Genomic DNA, 26,963 nt, shown 5'->3' on the forward strand with positions numbered 1-26,963 from the left:
TCTAAACCTAACACCGCAACCTAACCTCCCCCTAACACTCCATTACTTACCTTCAGGATGCTGGTGGTCAAGATTCTGGTGCCGGGATTCCGACCTGTCGGAATTTTGGCATCAGTATTCAGACAATCAGCAATCCGCATGCCGGGATGCTGACTACATCCCCTCAGCATTGGCCCTGGGATCCTTTCCACACAGAAAAGGGGGCATGACCACATGCCACATGGGGTGTGGTCTCCTATAATGGGGGTGTAGTTTTGCGGCACACCCTGTCCAAGCATGCCAGCCGAGCAGAGCACCTGGAGGCAGAGTTGCTTGACCAGGCCTTTAGACAGCCAGACTGGCCCACCAGGCCATCAGCACTTCTGCCATTTGCCAGAATTGCTAGATGACCAGTTCAACCATGATCCCAAGCATTGTACACTGGTCCCAGACAAACCTTAACAGTATCAGTAGAGTATTTGGGTTTTAAGTGAAAGTTATTTTTGCTCCAACTAGAGAAGAATAGAAAACAGCCCAGTAAATATACTGTACAATTTTGAATGCATTGGTAGATTTTTTTTTTAAATTATATAAGTTTATTTTATCAAAGTAAAATAATTGTGAAGTCCGCTCAGGTTCTTGGAGTTCCAAAGTTCAAAAGATTTATTTGCATAAAGATAAACAAAGATTACCACCCATACAATGCGCATGTGTGGTTGGCACAACACAAGGCTTCAATTCTGAATGCACTGACTTGCAAGGTCAGTGTGGTACATTTTATACACAGTAAACAATGCAGGAGTAACCTTAGTAACACATATTACAGTTTAGATAAACTTGTCACTACGCAATAGTCGTCGTAACATCTTGCTTGTCATCATTGTCGTATGCATGTGTGCTTATGTCCTCAGGCGCTCATCACTCAGAGTGGGAAAGTCCAGCTAACAATTTACAGTTAAAAAACAGGTTCTTATGGAAAGCATATGCATTTACCAAACACGCTGTAACTACAAGCAATGTTGAATAAATAAGTGATCACAAATCTGTGATCACTTAAAAAATCAAACATATTTTCATACATTGAATTTCAGTGCTATATTTACACACTGTTATTTTGGAAATTGTGCAACGTTTGTAAAGAATATAAACACTAATATATAACATTGCGTGATACATGAAGAGCAATATTTAAGTATATAGAAATATATAAAATATGGTTTAAACATACAGAAAGTTGTTTTTTTAAGTTGTACTTCATTCAATTTTGGTATTTGACTTTGACAGTCCACCCTTTGATAGTCTATTAAACTATCACCCTTCTTAACTTATGACATTTAGCCAGACATAAAATGTTATTAGATAATATATATATATATATATATATATATATATATATAAAAAACACAAATCAGACATCGATCATTTATTTGAGTACAGGAGGAGAGGGTAAGACAACCTTTATATGCGCTCAGTGGATACCTAGGGACCATTGGTAGGATGTGGGAACTCATCTAACCTATAAAAGATGCTTGGGAAATTAGGGCTAAATTATCTGATGTCTGGTGTAACATTCACTATGCATATAATTATGTATGGCTAAATCTATTCACATTTCTTTCCTTAAATACAAATCCTCTAAAGGACGTTTGAGTATTTCAAATCACTATTATGCAGACATAGGCCCTCATTCAGAGCCGTACGCTCTGAGCAGAGCGCACGTTCTGAATGAGGGCCGACCTCCATAATTATGGAGCGTCCTCCTGGACGCTCGTATAGCTGTGGGTCACCACCCACAGCCTATATGAGTGTGCAGTTTGATGGCCGCGATGGTCTTGACCATCGCGACCATCGCCACTGCGAGCCGGAGCCTGCGGTTGAGTTTTTCAACCGCAAGGCCCGGAGTGGTTTTGGCTCTATCAGAGCCAAAATCACTCCCACTGACATCACTAGTGATGTCAGTGGGCCAGCTTCTGACGCTAGGCGTTCCCTTGGGAACGCCCCCGTCAGGGAGGCATGCCCCCGGCACGCCCACCAAAGGGGGCGTGCTGTCAATCAACATCGACAGCACGCCCCCTTTGATCAGACACAACGAGCGAAGGAAAGTCCTTCGCTCGTCGCGTCTGGCGCATGCGCACGACGGAGCTCCTGCCGTCGTGCGCATGTGCAGTGCACAACATCGACCCACTTGCGAGCGGACAGCCGCTTGCGAGTGGGTCTGAATCAGGCCCATAGACCTTTTTCTTCTTCAATTATGGGCTCCTAATATTTACAAACCCTCCATAGTGTTTCAAAATCCCAAAGTTTCATCAGATCTATTTATTATACTAAAATTGAACAATGCTTTAAGTTGGACCGAATTTTCTATCAATTTCTCCTCTGAATCCACACCTTCAGCACCACCACCAAACCCATTCTCCATCACTTGATTTCCTGGGCAAATATAGATTGTCCAGTTCTGTGTTGTAATACTTTCTTAGGACCCTAACATCCATTTCTATACCAAGGTAATTGATTTGGTTGTTGGTCCTTTTGAACATATTCCTAACACACTTTATAAAGAGAAATATAATTTTAATAAAATATATATCACTAGCATGGTTGACAGTTTTATCAGCAGAAGTCTTCCCGGCATATACATCATCCCATTAACGAATTTTGAAAACTTTCTCAGTGAACCACTCTGCTTAATATTCTCTTTCTTAATAGAGAATTATATGTTTTATATGGACATGTGTTACCACAGTCAGTATTACCTTCTCTTAAAACACACTCATTCAAAGTTTGGGGAAAAGGACAACCATTCATCCTATTGGTTGCTAGCACCCCCATCTGCTGAAAGCATGTTCCCTTCTGCATCAATACTTAGATTTAATCTGTCCTTCTTGTAACCGTAATGTCCCATACTCCCAAAACCAAACATGTTGTACACTTTGTTTACTAATTATTCCCCTGATTTATGAACCTTTTCCTTAGTTATAAGTTGAGTTAGGTCATAGCCTGATTTTGGGTAGCTCCCCATGTATATCCCATAACATCATTATCAGACCCACCTCCAGAGCGTTCCACTTTGGTGTCAGATCAAAAATAGTTCCAGCTAAAAAGAACAAAAGAAAGTACACAGAAGACAGGAAACATTCATGTTGTAATGTTTATTCTTCATCCTTCTTTCAGTTGCTTTGCCCTCATGCAAGTTTAAGTTGCTGGAAAAAAAGTCTCGACGAAGCACCTCTCCCTTTTCTTGTTCTTGATTCTCCTTTTGTTCAGATACACTCTTATAATGAGTGGAATGGATCCAGGTGTCTCTTTCAGCAACTCTCAATGTAGTAGTAGTGGTCATCAACACCTGGTATCGTCCTTCCCAACAATCTGTTAAGCCAGGGCCGCAACTAGGGGGGGCTGGAGGTGCACGTGCACCAGGTGTGCCGCTGCACCCGGCACCAGTGTCCTCCAGCCCAGCAGGGAGACTTCAAGCCGGATGCCCGCTGAGATGTTATTACCTGCAGGTGCCCGCTTCCTGCTCTGCAGCGCCATGCTAGCTGGAGGCTGGAGTTCTCTCCTGAACTCCAGTTTCCGGCTCTCCCCACAGGCACTGTGGGAGAGACGTAATGACGCCTCTCCCATAGTTCCGAGGAGCAGCTGGGCAGACCCGATGGCAGCAGTCACAGGAGCGGGGTTTAAGATGAGTATTTTTTTTGTGTGTGTGTGTATGTGGCACTACGGGGGTATTAGCAGGGGCACTACAGGGGAATTACCAGGGGGCACTACCGGGACGTCACCAGGGGGCTCTACAGGGGCATTACAAGGGAGCTCTACAGGGGCATCATCATGGGGCACTACAGGTGGCATTACCAGGGGGCACTACAGGGGAACTATAGTGGCATTACCTACAGGGGCATTACCAGGGGGCCCTACAGGGGCATTACCAGGGGCCACTACCGGGACATCACCAGGGGGCTCTACAGGGGCATTACCAGGGGGCTCTACAGGGGCATCATCAGGGGGCACTACAGGTGGCATTACCAGGGGGCACTACAGGGGGACTACAGTGGCATTACCTACAGGGGCATTACCAGGGAGCTCTACAGGAGCATTACCAGGGGGCACTACAGGGGCATCACCAGGTGGCACTACAGGTGGCATTACCAGTGGGCTCTACAGGGGCATTACTATTTGGTCACTACAGGGGCATTACCATATGCGCAGCACAAGTGTATTACTATGGGGACATTACCATATGGCCACTAGTACAGGCAGGGCTGGCTCCAGGATTCTGAGCACCCTGTGCTGGCTCTTGAGAGAGCGCCCTAACCTCGCGTGTGGCAAATTTGGGGGCATGGCCTAATTACCATAGGCCACGCCCCCTGTGTGACGTTATTTGGAGGTGTGCCAGCATGGCACACCTCCAAAGATTGTCTGGCTGGGGGTAAAGGGCTTTCCCCAGCCCTCTCCCGTCAGTGAATGGTTACCGCGCACATGCGCACGACATCCATTCACTGTCTGGGGGTCCTGCACCGCCGCACAGCTGCAGCGGTCCCCAGCCTCCCGATTTGACCACCCACTGGCCACTTCGGTCCGCAGGTGGAACAGCGGGACAGTACTGTCCCACTGAAATTGGGATGTTGGGGAGTGGTGCCGTCCTCTACGGGTAGTGCCCGCATGGCACACGTCCAAATAACGTCAGGCTGGGGGTAAAGACCAGCACTCTGTCACTGGCTGGGCTTCCCCCAGCCCTCTCCCATCAGTGAATGGTTGCCGCGCGCATGCACGCGGCATCCATTCACCTTCTGGGGGTCTGGCGCTGCCGCACAGCTGCGGTGGTGGGGGTCCCCAGCCTCCTGATTTGACCAGCCACGGACCACTTTGGCCCGCAGGTGGAACATAGGGACAGTGCTGTCCCGCTGAAATCGGGATGCTGGGGAGGGGTGCCCCCCTCTACAGGTGGCGCCCACATGGCACGCCTCCAAATAACGTCAGGCTGGGGGTAAAGCCCAGCACTCCATCACTGGCTGGGCTTCCCCCAGCCCTCTCCCGTAAGTGAATGGTTGCCGTGCCCATGCGCGCGGCATCCATTCACTATCTGGGGGTCCGACACGACCACCCACGGGCCTCTTCAGCCCGTGGGTGGAATAGCGGGACAGTACTGTCCCACTGAAATCGGGATGCTGGGGAGGGGTGCCGTCCCCTCTATGGGTCACGCCCCTGTGTGACCGCACTGGTTGAACACCCCTAGAGCCGGCCCTGAGTACAGGGGCATTACTGTAGGTGCACTGCTGAAGGGGGCATTACTATGGGGGCACTGCTGCAGGGGGCATTACTATGGGGGAATTACCGGGGGGCCCACCAAATTACTGTCTTGCCCCGGGTGACAAAAACCCTAGTTTTGGCCCTGGTTAAGCAACCAGAACTCAAGAAATTTATTAGCCATTACATTCTTTTCTAGGAACACTGACATGACAGTTAATGCCCAACATGATCAGAGCCAGAAGCTTTAAACTCATCTGTTATTGTCTCATTTGCTTTCTCACACTCCTGGTGTACCTGACAGTCATTTAATTATCACAGTTCAAGGTTATCTGTCCAACAAAAAATAAAATATATATCCAATGGTGACAGGTTAAGTGGTGGCCTAGTGGTGGTTCTGATACTTTTGTAATACTTCTTGCCATACTTACCCTCTGTCAGTCATCACCCCACTCAACTTATTTTTTTATTTTTTTTTTATAACCAAATTAAAAACATATTGACCCAAACAAACAATTCAAATTCCCCCATTATGCTATTGTATGTTTTAGGTCTTCTTGTTTTAGCAGCTGACATGTCTGACTCGATTTTTGATCGCACAAAGTAGAAATTCTTTTTCATGGCTTGGATGGCCTTAGCCAGTTGGATGTTGCAATCTCGGAAACGTCCAGATGCAGTAATAATAAAAAAGTCATACTTGGAAAAACCAACTCGTTGCAAATAATCTTCTGCCTTAAAACTGGGTGTTCCTATGCTGGGAAGGTCCCAGTACTTTACATTTTTATAATGTGGATGTGAGTAAGAAGTTGGCTCCATTGTGGTCTCTATTAGCCCTGTTTTGGCAGCACCATCATCTTCATCAATCAAACCACGGAGAACATTAATAAACGTGGACTTTCCAGCACCTGCTTCTCCTGTTATTGCAATGTTCAATTGGGCATTTTCTAAACACTCTAATGTTTTATTTATTAGTTCAACTGCTCTGGTAAGGTCAGTTTTTCTATGGCAGAACTGATCTCCTGATTTTCTACATTAATTTCATCCCACATATTATCAGGAACCATCTCGGTTGTGTCCATTGTCTTCTGTAAAAGTTCTGTTCTGATAAAAAACAAAATAAAGCAAACATTATTTTACATGGACACAATAAGTCTAGTTCTGTATATTTGGTACCAATTAAGATGCAAAATTGTTGAACAAGCTGTTTGCATTGCTCAGCGCTGTCCAAGATTTTAATGGTAAAGTTAAACAATTCACCATGAAATTAGTTTTTTGAAGAGTAATTTTTACAATGCTGAATATGCTGGTGAGCAGCAGATTAAGTGTTATGCAGGTGTATGGTACTGAGCGATGGACGCACACTGAAGCTTCCTGCAGCCTGATCGGGTATGCATCAGCTGGTACACACCCTGGTCTTGTCCCTCCTGGAAAAAGGGGGCAACAAGAAGTGCCGTTTGTGGGTGGTGACGGGGGAGTGGTCGGGCGAATGCAGGTGTGCCAGTGCGTTGCAGGGGCATGCATAAATTAAGCATTGAGAGATCCTACGCAGCCAGAGGATAATCCAGGGCAATCTCCGGGTTTACAGAAGACATATGCGAAATATGGATCATAGCTGGTTTTCCTTTTAATTAAGGGTAAAATAGATGTATAAAGTGTTTTTTTATGGAATTGTATAAACTGTATGGCATTTTGGATTGGTCCACTAGGATTTAATTAATGTACATATACATATTGACAGTATAAGTATATTTTATATTATTTTACTGGATTGTTTTAAGGAAATTGGTTTAAGTGGGAATCATCCATAAGGGTATAAAAAGTAGCTTCTGTGTGATCTAAACCACATCCTGAGGAAGGACTAGATGTCTGAAACGCGTAGATGGTGTTGGATCTGACTTAATTTCTCCTGTCTCATGGAAGTAAGGAGCTTTCTATCCATCTAGCATGCACATTGCCATTTAAACATCAGGTGAGTTGGATCCTCACTTCCCAGGTACATGAGGGCAGACTCCAGTGCCCTAGTAGTGGATATATAGCTATTATAGTTTTATTCTGGGCCATTTTTATCTTTATTGTATGGACTATTGTTGATGACCTTAAGTGAAATTAAAATAATTTTTATAACATGGATAAGAGGAACTGGATGTCTTCTTGAATTTAAAGAAACCTTTCTGTGAATGAAACAAGGTGGATAATTGGTGAGTACCTCTCCACTAAGCGGGTGGTGAAGAGAAAGAGCCAGGTGGAGGTAATCGAGAGAGGGAGGTTGTTAAAGAAACCTTTTAGGGAACAGCATATACTTACCTGTGGGGATTTCTATCTGTAATATTGGGAAGAACACAGGGGAGAGTAAGCTGGTGGATAATACTGCAGTGGAACTTCAAGGGACGGAAAGAAAAGGAATATAGGAGTATAGTTACTAACTGGACAGCACTTTTAGACTATTCTCAATTTTCTTGTAGGAGATGTAGCAAAGTCCGCGGTAGGGTCAGGTCAACCACTAGAGTGTGTATGGGTCCGATGGTATGCAAGGTAACCGATGCTTCCGCTAACTTGCGGACTACTCAGGCTGTACATAGAGGGAGGTGGGCTGCATTGATTTTTGGTGGGTGTTTGTATCTTTGTGCTGTGATTGCAGTGGTTGACCAGACATCACTGACAGGACGGGATGTACTAAAGGTAAAATTGTGGTAAAACCCCCAAAAATGCAGTTTTTGTGGGTATAACCGCATTCCCAAAATGTACTAAGCACCTGGAATGCACTGCAGTCAGGTGCTTCATCCCGATGGGTAACGGTGTTACTCGATAGAAGCCTATGGGCCTCTTTTACATACTGATTCCGAAGCAAGATCTTGGGCAGAGATGGTTGGAAGAGGACTTGTTATTTAAGTTACAGGGTTGGTAGGTGACGTTTTTGATTATTGTTCTTAGAGGTCTATTTATCATTAACTATTTTCTTCATATTCCTCAAAAACACCAACTTTTGGGGGATACCCATAAATAGTAAGTATTACCTAAAGGTACCATGGATGGTGCCTCCATCCCCTACAGCAGCCGCAGGCCCCATGGGGATTGCAAAGCTGTCATATTCCCCAAGCTCTGGAGTGCAAAGCATTCTGGAGTTTGGCCCCCGCAGCTAACAACATCTGAAGATAGCATCATCTATGGTCAACTATTCCTCCCCAGCAGTGGCCGCGTCACATGCATGGTCAGTAGACTGTGCATGCTCAGGGGCCCCAATAGAGGAATTAAGAGACCGCTGATGTGGTCACTTCACTCTGAGCCCATCGCATGTGCTATTGCATACATTCCGGCGGTGTTATCACATAACGCAATATGATTTTGGGTGCTAATATCGCATTGAGTATGTGATTATTGATAAATAGGCCCCTTTGACACAAATATTTTAAAATATATTTCATTAAACATTTAAACCGCATCCCTATTAGATAGACCACACCTGCAGTTCTTCTGCCACTTTCATGATGCTAGGACCACTTCATTGCGTTTGCCCCTCAGGCTAAAAATTGCCAACCAGACCCTGGTTTCTGCTATATAATATTATTAATAATAACAAACCTCATCTCCCGAACTCCATCTTTATCAGTGCGGTCCCGCATATTAATAGGATCCATCTTGACGGCTTCAGTTCTACCCTGTAATGTACAATGATGCTTAATACAGTAACTGGTGATTCTGAATACTGTAACACTATACAAAGCAAGACTGATGTACATAGCAAATCATACTGACCTACTTTTTTCATCTCTTCTCCAAGAGAAGTCTGAGAGAAGATGCTGCTTGCAACTGCGATAAAATACCATATATCTATAAGGGGTGTTTGTACCGCACTGTATCCAGCCGGCACTGTATCCAACCCACACTGTATACCGCACTGTATCAGACCCGCACTGTATCCAGCCTACACTGCATACCACACTGTATCAGACCAGTACTGTATCTCGCACTATATCAGACCCGCACTGTATCCAGCCCACACTGTATCCCGCACTATATCAGACCCGCACTGTATACCACACTGTATTTAGTCTGCTCTGTATCTAACCCACACTGTATCCAGCCTACACTGTATACTACACTGTATCAGACCAGCACTGTATCTCGCACTATATCAGACCCTCACTGTATCAGACCCGCACTGTATCCAGCCCACACTGTATCCCGCACTATATCAGACCCGCACTGTATACCACACAGTATTTAGTCTGCTCTGTATCAGACCCTCACTGTATCCAGCCCACACTGTATCCTGCACTATATCAGACCAGCACTGTATCTCGCACTATATCAGACCCACACTGTATACCACACTGTATTTTGTCTGCTCTGTATCTAACCCACACTGTATCCTGCACTATATCAGACCTGCACTGTATCCGAACTGCTCGGTATCCAGCCCCCACTGTATACTGTACTGTATCTGGCCTGCACTGTATCCAACCCACACTGTATCCTGCACAATATCCCGCACTATATCTGATCTGCACTGTGTCCAACCTGTACTTTATCTGACCTGCACTGTACTCTGCACTGTATCTGACCTGCACTGTACTCTGCACTGTATCTGACCTGCACTGTACCTGACCTGCACTGTATCTGACCTGCACTGTACCTGACCTGCACTGTATCTGACCTGCACTGTTTCTGACCTGCACTGTACCTGACCCGCACTGTATCTGACCTGCACTGTATCTGACCTGCACTGTATCTGACCTGCACTGTACTCTGCACTGTATCTGACCTGCACTGTACCTGACCTGCACTGTATCTGACCTGCACTGTATCTGACCTGCACTGTACCTGACCTGCACTGTACCTGACCTGCACTGTATCTGACCTGCACTATATCTGACCTGCACTGTACCTGACCTGCACTATATCTGACCTGCACTGTACCTGACCTGCACTGTATCTGACCTGCACTGTACCTGACCTGCACTGTACCTGACTTGCACTATATCTGACCTGCACTGTACTCTGCACTGTATCTGACCTGCACTGTACCTGACCTGCACTGTATCTGACCTGCACTGTATCTGACCTGCACTGTACCTGACCTGCACTGTATCTGACCTGCACTATATCTGACCTGCACTGTACCTGACCTGCACTGTATCTGACCTGCACTGTACCTGACCTGCACTGTACCTGACCTGCACTGTACCTGACTTGCACTGTTTCTGACCGGCAGGTACAGAACGCTGTTTTTATGGATGGGGAGATTTGGGGGAACTGCTCAACAAAAAGGCTGACTGAATTACATGGGCGCGGAGCGCCAGTCATCAGTGGCCCAGCACCACCAGGAGGGAAATACAGGTTGGGCACTGAGAATAGGCTGAGGGCATGTGCACTTGTGTGTCTGCTGTTGCTATTTACACATGTTTTTTTTGTTTGCTGCTTGTCAATTACGACTATTTGTTTTGAGCAAGGATATTCCACGCACGATGTTTAGTAAATTTCTGTGTTGTATTGTTTTCTATTGAACGTACGTGCAAGTTGGTTTGATTGGTTATTGCTAATACATTACTAATTTGCAAAACATTTGTAAACAATAACTGCCGTGCGTTTGTGCCGCTGCTGTGTTGGTTGCTTAGTTTAGCCAGCCAGCCTTTGGCCTATGTTGGTGAACAATTTTGTGAGCTGTGAGGTGGTCAAAATTGACTGGAAATTAATAATACTGTGATTTTAGCTGTTTTTATAATTTAGAAAAAAATACAGATCCAAAACCAAAACCAAAACACGCAAGGCTGGTTTTGCAAAACCAAATCCAGATCCAAAACCGTGAAGGAGATACAGATGCAAAATCAAAATACGGGGGTCGGCATACATCTCTATTAAGAAGTAAACAATATACTGGGCCAAATGTAATAGAGTGCAAATTTGTAAAAAATGCAAGTTGAGCGCTAAACTCACATTTTTTTACTCACTGGCATATGTAATAGAGTGCGACAAAACTCTCATTTTTCAGGGTTTACTATAACTGGCAAAAATAACTTGCAAAAAAGCATCTTTCATCCAGATATTTTCCCATTGTCAAGATAGAACTTGGGTAATATAATAGAACAGGCAATAAAGGAAAGGGAAGAAAACGGCACCCACTGAATGAGGTGGAGGACAAGCCCCCTTCTTTTAAATATCGGAGGAAAAATGTGGTGATAATAATGTATATACTTTTTTATTCATGGCCATGATGGATTATTTTTTTACCATAAATATATATTTTTTTAATTTATGCATAGGAACGTACTGTATATATCATTGATACATATACTGTACCTGGTGGATGCAAAGCATTCAGTTTTATACATGAGAATACATATATCGCTGATACAATATATCTGTGGATGCAATCTGTTTTTTGCAAAGTATACGTTCACATCTCGCAAAAGAGATTTTATTGCCGCTGTGCTTGTGTAGTCAGCTATAGTCATAACTAGACATTATTTGTATCTAAAGCAAAATCTTGCACCTTAAAATGATCCAATTGTCACTGTGTCTGTATATTCAGCCATAAACAGAACTGATTGCTGTGTACTTAGTGAATGATACTGCAGAATGGACATTCTTTTTCACAAATCTATACAAATTGCATTAGAAAAGGAAACATATGGTGTTAGCTGGAACTAAAAACTCATATACAATATTCCAGAAAAGGATAATATCAAGGGAGGATAATAAAAGCCTCAAGTGGAATCATCACATTATCTGCTAAAACGAAAAAAAACTACAACTGTTTCTGTTTATCCTAAATGAGATCTGCTGTTGTTTATAGACCTGTGATCTTTATATGTGTCCTTTAATTGCAACTGGTTACTATAACAGATATTAGTGGAAAATATTTTTTTTAGAAGTAACATTGGAGGTGTATGTTCTAATTAGTTCATCAGTGAATTACATGCGAATATTTAATAAGTATTCTTATTGGGAAAGTGTTTTTGTATATTGAGAATTTTTGAATGTGAAGGAATATGTGTATGTCATTAAGCTGATTTAATAAGGAAACCAGATAAAATAAAAAAATTTTTTCTTTATATATAAAACTGTCTGCCAGCGCTCTCAATGTTGTATTTTTTAATTTAACTTATAAAAGAGGGTAGAGTAAATCCTCTGCTATAGAGAGCAGCAAGCTAGTCAGTGGTCAATTAATAGATTTATCTCAGGTGCCAGTGATTGCGTTTTCTTTTTTGTTATTATTTTGTTGTTTTTTGTTATTACATAGGAAATACTCGCACACATTGGCATAGTGTAGTAGCCTTGAGCTCAAAAGTTCGCAGACTATTACTTTTGCGAGTATGAGCACAAACTCGCACTTTCAAAAAACCGCGAGAAGCTGCGAGTTGGTATTTGCCTGAACACTCGCACCCTATTACATTTGGCCCACTACCTTTTATCTATGGGCCTGATTCCAAAATGTATTCAGTGTCGTTATTTACGCAGATCGAGTGATTGATCGCTATTGCACATGCACAAATTCCGCACTGCACTCAGTTGTATTACGATCATGCTCGAACAGAGGATTCACTCGCAAAGTGAGTGACAGGTAGTCAGTGTTTGGGGGTGTTAACTAAGGGGGATGGTTTCAAAAACGCAGGCATGTCGGATTGTTTGCACGCCGTTTCATGGGCGTGCATAAATTAGCCACTGCGATCTCCAGCGCAGCATGAGACCTCTCTGCGTGTCAGGAGAGCAACGGTATTTGCGGCTGGTCACACTCGCCTTACATGCTGCGTGACTGCCAGTTCTGCATCGATGTTACTGATGTTTGTGCTGTTGTACGCTACCATACGGATATGAGAAGGCAGCAGTGGGTGTCCCTATGCTCGGCTGTGCTTTGGAAGGTATTTTAGCAATTGCGATCTGTGAGAGTATGGAGTTGCAATTGGATTAGCATAAATCTCGGAAGGAGGTCCTATATCCGTTGTATGCACCACATTAGCCCCATTTACACCTCCTTAGTTTGCAAGCATGGAATTGGAAATATCCACACTGAGTTATGGCTGCACACTATAGGGGAGGAGCACAGTTCTCTTATGAATCCATATAGAAAAGTTGTAAACTGGCCAATCCCTTTACAGAAATGCTTTTCTCTAAAGGCGATAAATATTTATTTTATTTATTTATTTATTACCAGTTATTTATATAGCGCACACATTTTCCGCAGCGCTTTACAGAGAATATTTGGCCATTCACATCAGTCCCTGCCCCAGTGGAGCTTACACTCTATATTCCCTATCACACACACATACACACTAGGGGTAATTTTGTTAGGAGCCAATTAACCTACTAGTATATTTTTGGAGTGTGGGAGGAAACCGGAGTACTCGGAGGAAACCCATGCAAGCACAGGGAGAATATACAAACTCCACACAGTTAGGGCCGTAGTGGGTATCGAACCAACGACCTCAGTGCTGTGAGGCAGTAACGCTAACCATTACACCATCTGTGCTGCCCTAAACGCGATGTCTGTCCGAGGGAGCTGGCTGTAATCTCTCCCCACCCCCCAACCCCCCCTGGGTGACAGGCTGTCAATACACATCCCCTTGACAAAGCTTCTTAGCAGCAGAGCTGGTCCGTTCCGGCGTCCCGGCATCTGGTCCGGCAGGGAGCCACTGTAATGATCGATCCCTGCCTGTCCCTGACACATCCCCCGGACGGGGACTCGCATTATACAGCTGACAGCTCCTCAGCGCAGAGGTCGCTGCAGGGAGCTGTCCCAGTCCGGCGTTCCGGAATCTTGTCCGGTCCGGCTTTCACCGATTCCCTGCTTCTTCTGCTTTTGTGATGCAGTGTATCCACTGCCTCCATTTACCCTCTCACTACCTGGGGAAATGGCAATGCATTTCAGTCACTGTGCCAGCTGTTGCAACCAGCAACAACTTACATTATACAGGTACCAGCAACAACTTATATTGTCCTGTATGAGAATAGGATGCTGTGTGCAGGATGTCAGAGGTCTGTTATGTGTGTCAGTCTGGACACACAGTGCAAGGTGGGTTAATAGAACTACATTCTAAGGGGGTGCAGAGGGGGTTAAATGTATTGTAGCAGAACTGTCAGATCTTCTTGACAGCTTTATATATGGGCAGGGGGGAGATAAGAGAATGCTGCAAGGAAGGAACACTCACCTACACATGCACAATGTACCAAAAGCTGCCTGAACTCCCAGTTTGTTGTACTTCTATGGCTGACATTACTGTAGTCCTATGCCAGGGTGCAGAGGGCCCTCTGTCATGTGCTATAATAATAATGTGCACTGTGTGTGCTGCAGGACAATGAGCCATGAGGTTCTGCAGATATGACTTTTCCTGGTCCTGTTGGACTGCTGCAATGACTGATCTGGTCCCCATTCTCAGAGGCTTCTCCAGCATCAAGAATGTCCCTGTTCTCAGTTAAAGATACATATGTATGTACTGTGTCATGGCATGTGTATGTACTGTGACATTAAACAAATAGAGACATCACACATTTTAAATATTAATTTCAGCATTGTGAAGCAGGGGGGCGGGGCCACAATGACGCGATTCAGCGCAAATCGCATCACCGCCCTCTCCCCCTGGCTGCGAGGGTTTTCATCATTACTGTGGGGGGGGTGGGCGGGAGGGAGGCTTGATATCTGCTAGGGGGCACCAGCCAAAATTTTGCCTAGGGCACCAAATTAGCTAGGGCCGGTTCTGCGTATATTCCATCTTAATACTCACACTTGTTGTATTTGTTGTCTCTTCATTGCATGCTGGTCCCGGGCAGTCTCTCTCCATATGCCCCTTTTTATTGCACTTTCTACAGAGCTCATTCTTGACGATGCGTTCCCCAGGAACATGTGAGCCTCTGCCATATTGGTAGCTTATATTAACTGAGGTAACAGTTGCCTCCATTTTGTTAATACTAGACACTTCCATGTCTATTGTTTTCAGGACAGTGCCCTCTTTAGCTTCCGTTTCCTTAGACACTTCTATCTGTTCTGCACGTTGAAATGGACATTCTGTTTCTGTTAGCAGGTTTGTTTGCGCACCTCCATTAGTAATTCCACGCTTTGATCTATTTCTTTGGTTTCGTTGACGACCTCTCGGCTGCTTCCTCCAGGGAGCATCGTCCGGTGAAGGTGAGCGGGTCCGGGGACGGCGACGGTTGTGGCTCGGAGGACGTGGGCTGGTCATGGGGCATGACGATGGAATCTCTTCATTGCAGCCTCGCCCCCCATTATGAAATGCAGAGATTCTCGGCATTGTGGAGCAGAAGGAGGAGCCATGATGAAATGCGTCATTGGCCGTCTGTGGAGCCAACATCACTGGCGATGGTTGGGTGGCCCCAGCTTCCGGGAGTCTTGTCAACCTCTCTGGGTGGACGTGAGTGCCACCTGATTTTTTGGAGCCTCCAGGCTTTTCCGGGAGGGTAGACAAGTATGCTTTCAGGGCAGCACTTAACTCATCACCAAACTGGCAGTGTTCTGACAGTCTCTTCAGTCCTGTCACACTATCAGTGATGGGTTTCTCCTCATTCTTGTTCCTTTCCTGATATCGAATTGGTTTAGTAATCAGTAGCCGCTTACTGGACAAATGATCTTGCATAATCCTTACAATCTCTGCAAATGGTTTGTTTTCTGGTCCCTCAGGGGCGGTTAAGCCGCGTAGTACTCCATAAGCTTCCCCCCCCATAACACATAATAGCACTGCCACTTGTTTCTTCTCATCAATATTGTTTGCGATAAAGTACTGCTCCAGCCTTTCAGTGTACACCAGCCAGTCATCATTTGCCAGATCAAATTCATCTATTTTCCCAAAATATGACATGATGACTGTAACAATGGCCGGCGATGTTTGGCTGGAACTGGGATTGTAGACTGTTTTCTCTCCTTGTGTAGTGTTCCTGGCGACAATAAACTCCTCAATGCCAGTTACAATTTATCTGGCTATCGGCATACCGGCATGGCCGCCTTCTTCACTTCCTGAATGCACACAAAGTAAAACAAACATTAGTTACAGAATGGCAGATCAAAACCAACATAATAAACAGTGGTCAAACAAGGATCTGTCAAACAATTACCTGTGCATTCAACTCAAATAAGCCGCTGACATGCAGGTAAATCATACTCATATCTAACAATGGGCCTAATTCAGAGTTGAATGCAGATGCAACTGAGACTGATACTATTGGTGGTTGTCTGTCTAAGACTCTATGCAAATGCTGTTACACAGACTTTGCCAGGTGTACATACTGTACATGCCTATGTATGTGCAAGGACTGAGATGCCCAGTGTGAGCATCTGTAGATGCTGTAATACCACACGGTGCATCTTGAGAATACTTGCCTACTCTCCTGGAATGGCCGGAAGGCTCCCAAAAATCAGGTGGCACTCCTGGCCAGGGCTGCCATCTGGGGGGGGGGCTACCGGGACTAGTGTACTGGGCCCAGACAGAATAGGGCCCAGCAGCTGATTGTGGAATGGCATTGAAAAAGCACGAGCACAATGGCATTTCAATTCTCAAAGTTGGTGGCGGCCGCGGGCCAATCGCAGCTCATAAACCGGCGGCCGCTCCTGATTGGCTGTTTGTCCATGAGCAATGATTGGTCAGAATTCAAAATGCTTCTGCTGTCTCTCGAAGCCTGGGCCCTGGCTGCCGGTACAATATCTGCTGCCTTGTCCCCTCTCTGTCCGGACTTATGGTTAACGCACAGAAAAGGACATGGAGAAGGTTCCTTACTGCAGAGAGCCGCGGTGTGTCTGAGCAGAGGGATCCCACTGAGAGGGAGGGACTTAAAATCTGGCATCAGGCCCTGTACCCACCTCACCCCCAAACACCATAATCCTCACCTCACCATATGGGGGACAGGATGCACACAGTGCACTTCATGTCTGTCACTGAACTCCTTCCCCAGGAGCAGCTGCAGCAGGTTCCGTCTCTCTATATATTATATCCACTGGGAAACAGTATTATGAAAAACATTTGAATTTTTTATATCTATTATCTTAAATCTGACAGGAGCACAGTATAAGTGACATTGTAATGTCCTGTGTCACTTTCCCCTGGCCCAGGCTTCCTAGTATTGTTCCCCCTCCAGGTACAGCCATGTGTCCCCACTGAGGTCCAGCCTTCCCTGACCTGTGCCACCCCCACCATGTCTAGCCATCCCTGTGCCCCCCCGATCCAGTCTTCCCTTTCCTGTGACCCTCCAGTTACAGCTCTTCCTGCCCTCCCATATCCAGACATAAATGGTCTCCCATATAATGCTCCCACCACCCACATTTCCTCTGTGCCCTTCACAAAACACTTTTCCTCTTGCCCTGTGCCTCATCCTTCCACTTCTCCCTTATTCATCCATTACCATCCTGCTGGCTGCCGATCAGAAGATACGTGGGGACACCTGAACATGGCAGGTAAGTATAAACTTCTGATTTAAATAATTATTTCCCTCTAATGCTGCTATCACTGGTGAAAACCCTGTTTTCGCCAGTGAAGACTTCCCCATGTGAAGTGTATTGGTGGTACTTTATGTGAAAATGGCTATTTCAATATTTTTTTATGTAGAACTGATTATTTCAATGTATTTTTGCTAAATTAGACTTTTTAAATGTATTTAATTTGCATCCAGCTTTTCCAATGTATTTTATATAGATCCAGCTATACAGTGGCGGAACGGGAGAGTGGTGGGCCCAGATGCAAGAATATGCTTTGGGCCCTCCTATGCAGTGCCCCAGCAATGGTCCCCTTATGCAGTCCCCACGTAGTGCCCCATATACAGTGCCCTCAGTAGTGGTACCCCTATGCAGTGCCCATTATACAGTGCCCCAGAAGTGGTCCCCCTTACACAGTGCCCCCAGTAGTAGTCCCCTTATGCATTGCCCCCAGTAGTAGTCCCCCTATGCAGTGCCCCCAGTATTAGTGCCCCCTATTCATTGCCCCCAGTAGTAGTCCCCCCAGTAAGAGTACTCCCTATGCATTGGCCCCAGTAGTTATCCCCCTATGCATTGCCCCCAGTAGTAGTCCCCCCTATGCATTGCCCCCAGTAGTAATCACCCCTATGCATTGCCCCCAGTAGTAGTCCCCCCTATGCATTGCCCCCAGTAGTAATCACCCCTATGCATTGCCCCCAGTAGTAGTCCCCCCTATGCATTGCTCCCAGTAGTAGTCCCCCCATGCATTGCCCCCAGTAGTAGTCCCCCATATGCATTGCCCCCAGTAGTAATCACCCCTATGCATTGCCCCCAGTAGTAGTCCCCCCTATGCATTGCCCCCAGTAATAACCAGTAGTAATCCCCCCTACACATTGCCCATAGTAGTAGCCCCCTATGCATTGCCCCCAGTAGGAGTCCCCCCTATGCATTGCCCCCAGTAATAACCAGTAGTAATCCCCCCTATACATTGCCCCCAGTAGTAGCCCCCCTATGCATTGCCCCCAGTAGTAACCAGTAGTACTGTGGCCGCTGAGAGAAGAGATGACTCGTGGACAGCGGGAGCCAGCGGAGATGTGCTGGGGCGCACTCACAGAATGGGAGAGGTGAATGAGCGCCTGGCAGGGAAGTGCATCACGCAATCATTATGTGACAGCACCATGGTAAAGCCATGCTGCAAGCAGGTGGAGGCAGATTTAAAATGTGCACCCCTTGTATTGCAGCATGGTTTGTTAAAGATACAAATTTACTTGCTCTTTTTGCTCTTTTTTTCAATTCAGAATTAGCCCTGTGTCTGTATATAATAAACAAAATCACAAATACAATTAATTTATTGTTACCTGTCACTAACTGCCATTATCTCCCTCTACAAAGAACAGTTTATATTTTCAATAATTGTATTAATATGTGCACATTTGGCATGGATATTGTCCAATTTTATTGATTGCATATGCTTTTAATTGAGATATTTGACATACATTGGTATTAACACATACTGATCCATACTAGAGATGTGTGGGTTCGGTTTAATGATATACGAACACCTGAACTTGGTGGTTCCGAGTCAAATTGAATCCTAGTTCGGGATCACTTTGAGGTTCCAAATAGAACCGAGTCCAGACACGATGCCAGTTCGAAACTCTGATTTAATTAACAAACTCAGGTTTTGGATTGCATTTAAATAGGACCAAATTACATGATTTTAGCTTATTTTATAGATTTTGTGAATTTTTAAGGACTCCAAAACCAAACAAAAACCGAATCCAAACCAAAACACTTTATGGCACACTTGCCTACTTTTGAAAAAGCATTTCATGGAAATTGTGAATGCGACACCTATGAGCGCAACGGTAAAGTGGGCGTGTACTGCTACATCTGAGAGGCGTGTCATAAAAGTGACTTACATCCAAATGTGAATGAACCACCAAACAGTAAGATCTATTTCTTGATGAAAACACACTGACACCTTTCAGGGCTTACTTATGTATTGTGTATTACAATTAGAGATGAGCGGGTTCGGTTCCCAGAGAACCGAACCCACCCGAATTTAGCATATCCGAGTCAGATCCAAGCAGGCTCGGAGGTTCCCGCCTTACTCGGTTCTCGAAACTGAGGCAAAACCATTGAGACGGAAATCTCGCGGTTCGCGAGCTTTCGTCTCTATGATCAATGTAGTATATAAGGGACCACGTGACGGATGCCATTTCCACTCCGGCTGTGTAAAATGAACAGGGAGGGTGGGTAGTGTAGGGCTGGGAGAGTACTGGTGCTATCTACTGTGTCCTGGGCTGGTGACTGCTGATCCATTCTGGTCTCTGGTCGCGGTGCTGTCACTTGATAGTGTGCTGTCTGCTGATCCATCTGGGCTGTCTGCTGTGTCCTGGGCTTGTGCTGTGTCCATCTCTGAGCCCAAGTTCTGGACTCCAAAAAAAAAATCAAAGTGTCATTTTATATTTTTCTGTGTGTGCATGCGTGTTAGGCTTAACCGCAGTAGCACACAAGATCAAGCGACTCCAGTCGTGTTCAATCAAAAAAAACAAAAAACAATACAAGTGTCACTGTCTTATATATTTTATATATTTTTTTCTTCTGTGTGTGTGTGGGTGTTAGGCTTAACCACAGTAGCACACAAGATGACTCCAGTCGTGTTCAATAAAAAAAAAAACAATGCAAGTGTCATATTTTTTTCTTGTTTGTGTGGGTGGGTTTTCGGCTTAACCGCAGTAGTGGACAAGATCCAGCCAGCAACGCAAGTTGCAACCTTGTGCTGCCCGACTCCAGTCATGATCAATCATTACTCTGGGGCCAAATTCTTCTAGAGCTGAGAAAAAATAAAAATCATCATTTGTCGTTTTTTCTAATATTTTTGTGCGTGCGCACGACTGCACGTGTGTGAATTTTGTAACTGCACCTTGGCTACACTATTGGTGATTGTGACACTGCTTCTAGACTGCAGAAAAAATATGGAGGGCTGTCACATGACAGGAGAGCAAGGCCAAGAACCACATGTTGTAGCTGCAGCCATCAGTGCAAGGCCATCAACTTCCTCAACCTCTAGCAAGGCCCATGCCCCAGGGCTTAAGTCACGCCATCGCTATGGTAAAGCAGGTTTTACTGAAATGTCGAAAAAAAAATTGTGAAAGTTTTTAAGACAGCTCCAGAAAAACCAACTGTGTGCCCTGAGAAATCGAAATCACAAATCCCTGAGGAGAGTGCAAGTGTGTCCGCGGTTTCCATGTGTGAGCCCGACCTAAATACTAATGTACTGGTGGATCCTCCAAGTTCCAACATTTGTGTGCCCTCTGTAAAGTTGAGGATTGAGGATGCTTCTGTGGAATTGCACATGGAGGAGGAGGATCTTTTGGTGGATGAAGGCGCTAAGGATGATGAGGATGTTGATGATGTTGGTGTTGATGATGAGGATGTTGATGCCGAGGATGTCCTTTGTGTAAGTAAGGCAACAGCTGTTGCCCATGGTTTGAAAAAGCCAAAGCCCATTGTTGTCATGCCAGGACAAAAGACAAAAAAATCTACTTCTCACGTGTAGAATTATTTCCATTCCGATCCGGACAACAGTTGTCAAGCCATATGTGCCCGTTGCCATGCAAGAGTGAGTAAAGGGAGGGACCTAAACCACCTAGGAACCTCCTCCTTGTTACGTCACTTGGAGCGCATTCATCAAATATCAAACTGTACGTTGCAAAGTTCCAAAACTCAAAATGTAACAAGTCCAGTGTCACCTACCTGCTCCCTCTCTGTGAGATCCAAGCGCCTTCGATCTCCAACACCAACACCTGCATCATCAACATCCTCATTCGTCATCAGGAGTAGTCCTGCTGCATCCAATGTTGGTATTCCAAGCATGATTGACTCCTCTCCTATCCGTGATTCCTCAGAAGGATCCTTGATGACTACACCTGTTGCTGCTGCTCCTGCTGTTGCTGTCAGTGGATCTTCATCCCAGAAGGGGACCAGGAGGAAGACTACTTGTAGCATATCCTCCAAAAGCAATTAACTGTTAAACAATCGTTTGCAAGGGCAAACAAGTATGACAGCATTCACACAGTTGCACAGCGGATTACGGACTCCATAACAGCTATGCTGGTATTAGATGTGCATCCAGTATCCACCATTACTGCAGTGGGTTTTCAACAGTTAATTCAGGTCCTGTGTGCTCGCTACCAGATCCCTTCTAGATTCAACTTCCCTAGAAGAGCAATTCCAAATCTGTACAAGGACATAAAAAAAAACCTTATTAATGTCCTCAGAAATGCCGTTGTACCCACTGTCCACTTGACCAATGATAGGTGGACAAGTGGGACAGGGCAAACTAAGGATTACATGACTGTGACAGCCCACTGGGTAGATGTATTGCCTACAACAGCAGCAGCAACATCTCTCAAAAGACAGCTGATACAGAGGCAGGCTACTCTTTGTATAACTGGTTTCACTAAGAGGCATACCGCTGAGAACCGCTTAGAAAAACTCAGGGAAATCATTGCTAAATGGCTTACCCCACTTGGACTCTCCTCAGGATTTGTGATTTCGAACAAAACCACCAATATTGTGAGAGCATTACATCTGGGCGAATTCCAACACATCTCATGTTTTGCTCACACAATTAATTTGGTGGTGCAACATTTTTTTAAAATGACAGGGGCATGCAGGAGATGCTCTCAGTGGCACGCAAAATATCCGGACATTTTAGACATTCGGCAACCACTTGTCGAAGATTGCATGACCAGCAAGTACGGTTAAATTTGCCCTTCCATCAGCTTAAGCAAGAGGTAGCAACTCAGTGGAATTCTACCCTCTATATGCTTCAGCAGATGGAGGAACAGCAAAAGGCCATCAAGGCCTATACAGCGGACTATGACATAGGCCATGGAGGGGGAATGCACCTTACTCAAGTGCAGTGGAGAATAATTTCCGTGTTGTGCAAAGTTCTCAAACCCTTTGAACTTGCCACACATGAAGTTAGTTCAGACACTGCCAGCTTGAGTCAGGTCATTCCCTCATCAGACTTTTGCAAAAACAGCTGGAGAAACTGAAGGAGGAGCTGAAATGGAGCGATTGCACAAAGTATGTCGGACTGGTGGATCAAGCCTTTGATTCACTTCACCAGGATCCAAGAGTTGTCAATCTATTGAAATCTGAAAAATATATTTTGGCCACCATTTTGGATCCTAGGTTTAAGTCCTACTTTTTTAGTTTTTTTCCAAAAGACCAAAATCTAAAACTATGCAAAGAGCTGTTGGTCAAAAAATTGTCAGCTGCAGCCGCATGTGAAACGCTTTCATCTCCTCCTTCAGTTTCAACAGCTGCCAGGAAAAACTATATTTTCCTTACAGAATGCCTGTTGGTCATGCAGATTAGTCACCAAAAAATTACATCTGGTCGGGCCTGAGAGAACTGACTACTGGTGACATGTCTTCTACCATGACTATGTGTTATACAGTTTCCATTCACAGAATGGTGGAGGGGTATTTCAGAGATAACATCCTAATAGACATGTCAGACAGTCCCTTTCAGTACTGGCAGGAAAAAGAGGCAATTTGGAGTCCCATACACAAGCTGGCTTTGCATTACTTAAGTTGCCCACCCTCCAGTGTGTACTCTGAAAGAGCTTTCAGTGCAGCTGGCCACCTTGTCAGTGATCGGCATAGGAGGTTACTTCCTCAAGATGTGGAAAAGATGATGTTCATTCAAATTAATTACAAATTCCACGAGGAAGACATCAACCAACAATTACATCAAAAAATGACAAAAGCGCTTATGGTGGAATCCAGCGGGGATGAATTAATATTGTGTGAAGAAGAGGATGTATACACTGATGGGGATGGCGAATACAAGGATGATGACAACTTGTAATGTAAAGCCAGTTTGTGTATGGGATTATTTTCTTTTCCATGTCCAAAGCACATTGGCAGCTTGTTTTATGGGGGTCCAAACAAACCAATTATTTCAGCCACAATTGGCAGTCCTTGTTGCTGAAATGATTGGTTTGTTAAACTGTCCTGTTATGTATACAACATAAGGGTGAGTGGGAGGGCCCAAGGACTATTCCATCTTGCACCTTTTTCCATTCCATTATGTGCTGATTGGGGCATTGCTTCCTGACATTTTAAATTAATGTTATGGTTGGTTTAGGAACCAATGATTTTTTTTATTCATTTATTATCAATTTAACAGCCAGGGGCTGCAAACAATGAATTGTTTTTTAATTAATTTATGATCAAATTAACAGCCAGGGGCTGCACCCAATGAATTGTTTTTAAATAAATTTATGATCAATTTAACATTGTTTTTTAATTAATTTATGATCAATTTAACAGCCAGGGGCTGCACCCAATGAATTGTTTTTGAACTAATTTATGATCAATTTAACAGCCAGGGGCTGCACTCAATGAATTGTTTTTAAATTAATTTATGATCAATTTAACAGCCAGGGGCTGCACCCAATGAATTGTTTTTGAACTAATTTATGATCAATTTAACAGCCAGGGGCTGCACTCAATGAATTGTTTTTTAATTAATTTATGATCAATTTTACACCTGGCATAGCTGTGCAGGGGTGCTGTGCTTCTGTCTGTCGAGGGGCTGCTGCCCAAAATAATAAATAAACAATTTTCTTTGTGTTCATGTCAGCCACACCTGTCATCGGCATAGCTGCGCAGGGGTGCTGTGCTGCTGTCTGTCAAGGGGCTGCATGAATATTGCAATGAAAACTTTTTTTTTAAGTTATTGGGTTATAAAGTTATTGGCTCTAAAAAACTAAAGCCTATATTTGTAAAAAAAAAACTAAAGCCTAATTCAGCCAAAAGAGAGACTGACACCACGGCTAAACATAAGAGTCACCTTCTGGATGTGAATTGTCTCATTTGCATGGGGAAAACACAACCCCCAGATGAGATGGATCTCAGCCAGTGGACAACATTGAAATCACCATTAAAAAGTCACAATAGAAGACTACTGTGTGGAGAATCTTTCTTCATAGTCAGGAGAGGCCTCAGAGAACATTAAAAAAGATGCTCTAGGTGCTGAACTTCAAGGGATTTCTCCATCATGTTCTGCAGTGTGGAAAGGTTTCATTCACATGTTTTCTATAAAGCAGTTCAAAGTTAAAGCCTTCAAAGTGTTTGGTAATTCCTGGCAAAGGTGGGTGTTATATATAGCCAAAGATTATTACAAGCAAAGGATTCATCTGTCCGGAATCTGTCTGGGAATTCATGGATCGTATTTGGCCTGAATGCACTAAGACATCCAGTGATTCTGTCACTATGTTCTGTAGCCCGCTTTATTCCTACCTGAATAGCAAACTGAAATACGGAATATAAAGCACAGACAACATGGAGGCCTTTGTTATTCCGCTGCCTGCATGCCAACCAATACCTCCCAGACTACACCCACTGGGGGGACCAGGTCTTGATAATGACCATCCCCATCTGTTGCTAGGCCTTCTTCTTCCAAACCATCCATCCTGTACTTCCTGTCCAAAAAGGGTAAGCATGGTATTGAAAGAGGAGCTAGATGTATGACATTTTTTCTCTTCTATCATAGATGATGTGGAGAGATAAGAGCTTCAGATGTTGGACTTTGAACAGGGGCTCCCACCTATTTGGCTTCCATCCAGAGAACAGAGCTCTGTTCCTCAGGAACTGTCTATGCCTGAGCTGATAGGTAGGTAGTCTCTGTCTGTTGGTAAACACCCTTCAGGAGATGGCAACCCAGAATAACAATAACTATAATAATGTGTCCACTGAAACCAGCCTTTTCCCTTAACAGCAACATACCCCATATGGCCAACTCATCATAACATGACATGTTGTAGCCTCCTCTTCCTTATGACACTGATCCAGTCGCCATGGTTGATAAATCAGCCATGTGTGGTCCACCCAATTTTTGGCCTTCTACATTGTAAGTTTCTAACATTCACATATCTAAGAATAAGTGGACAGTGGGAACAATGGCAATTTGAAGGCCACTAACTAACTCTGTTTTTTTTAATGACCCTGTACAGGTCAGAAAATTCCGTTATAGAAAAGAAGGTTTGCAAAGGATTATTTAAGTCAATTGTCTATTTATTTTTGGAAAGTACGCTTCCTGGACCCCTTCTGGGATGAAAAAAATCAACTCCCAACAAGCAGGCATGGCGCAGCCGCACAACGTAATACTTAAACCTTAGGTCTGAAATGTTGCATTTGCTGCTCAGTTCCGCTTGTTAACAATATATTTCATATAGTAAATGGTGGTGAGAACCTGCGCACACTTACTATGTTAGGAGCTGCTGGTATAAAGGGTCTATCCTGATTCCCTTAATAAACAGAGTACAAAAATGTGATAATACCTGCACTTAGTAGTGTAGGGAGCAGATGGTGTTGCATGTAATAGTGACACTTCAAGGCCCAAATGTTAGATAAGATTATTTATTCAAAGATAATGCTAGCTCTGGAGGGGCGGCGTCCCGTGCCCTCCGGTCCGACAACTTACCCTAATCTTCTAGAGTTTATGCTCCTTCCGCAGCGCAGAAGTCCTAGATGCGTGCCTCCCTGGCAACCACCGGCGTAACGAGGCACGCATCCAGGACTTCGGTGCTGCAGACCAGTCTCCTCTCACAGAGAGTTGAGCCACCTACAAGCGGTAGAGGATGGCGGATGATCATGTGACCTAACGGGATCGCGAGACTCAGGCCGCCCCACCGCAAAAGGTGCATCCGCAAGAAGGCTTACGTGACAACTGGCACCCGTCATGCAGGAACCTCGGTTGAAGGAGCAGGAACTCTAGAGGGTTAGGGTATGTTGTCGGACCGGAGGGCACGGGATGCCACCCCTCCAGAGTGCAACACCCTGGACTTGTCCATTACACATTCTTTAACAACATTTTTTTATTTGCAGACTATTGGTTTATGTATTTTTCACTCCCATTTTTTCCTCAATCCCCTGGACTTTACACCTTCCGGTTAGGAAGGTGGACTATCGTGACTATCACATTAGGATTTCTATTCTCTCCCCCTTCCCACTCCCCCCCCACCCCCCCCGTTCATTACTGGACCTAAACAACCACTTCCGCCTCCCCCCTTTTTTGTGGTTTGTGCTTGCCAGACATATTGGGAGTCCGGTAGCAGTGTGACTACCTACAGATCCCTAATTTAGATTTAGCTAGCATTGTCTTTGAATAAATAATCTTATCTAAACATTTGGGCCTTGGAGTGTCACTATTACATGCAACACCATCTGCTCCCTACATTACTAAGCGTAGGTATTATCAAATTTTTGTACTCAATATATCTCATATGGTTAAATGGACAGTGGGAACAATGGCAGTTTGAACTAAC

General features: G+C 44.6%; 1 pseudogene; it reads right to left on the minus strand.

Moving 5' to 3' along the window:
- Positions 1–394: 394 nt before the first annotated feature.
- Positions 395–8,855, minus strand: LOC148526760 (interferon-gamma-inducible GTPase 10-like; annotated as a pseudogene).
- Between the last annotated feature and the right edge of the window lie 18,108 nt (positions 8,856–26,963).

Source organism: Taudactylus pleione, unplaced genomic scaffold (assembly GCF_031769625.1).
Source record: "Taudactylus pleione unplaced genomic scaffold, aTauple2 ptg000094l, whole genome shotgun sequence".
Classification (NCBI taxonomy): domain Eukaryota; kingdom Metazoa; phylum Chordata; class Amphibia; order Anura; family Myobatrachidae; genus Taudactylus; species Taudactylus pleione.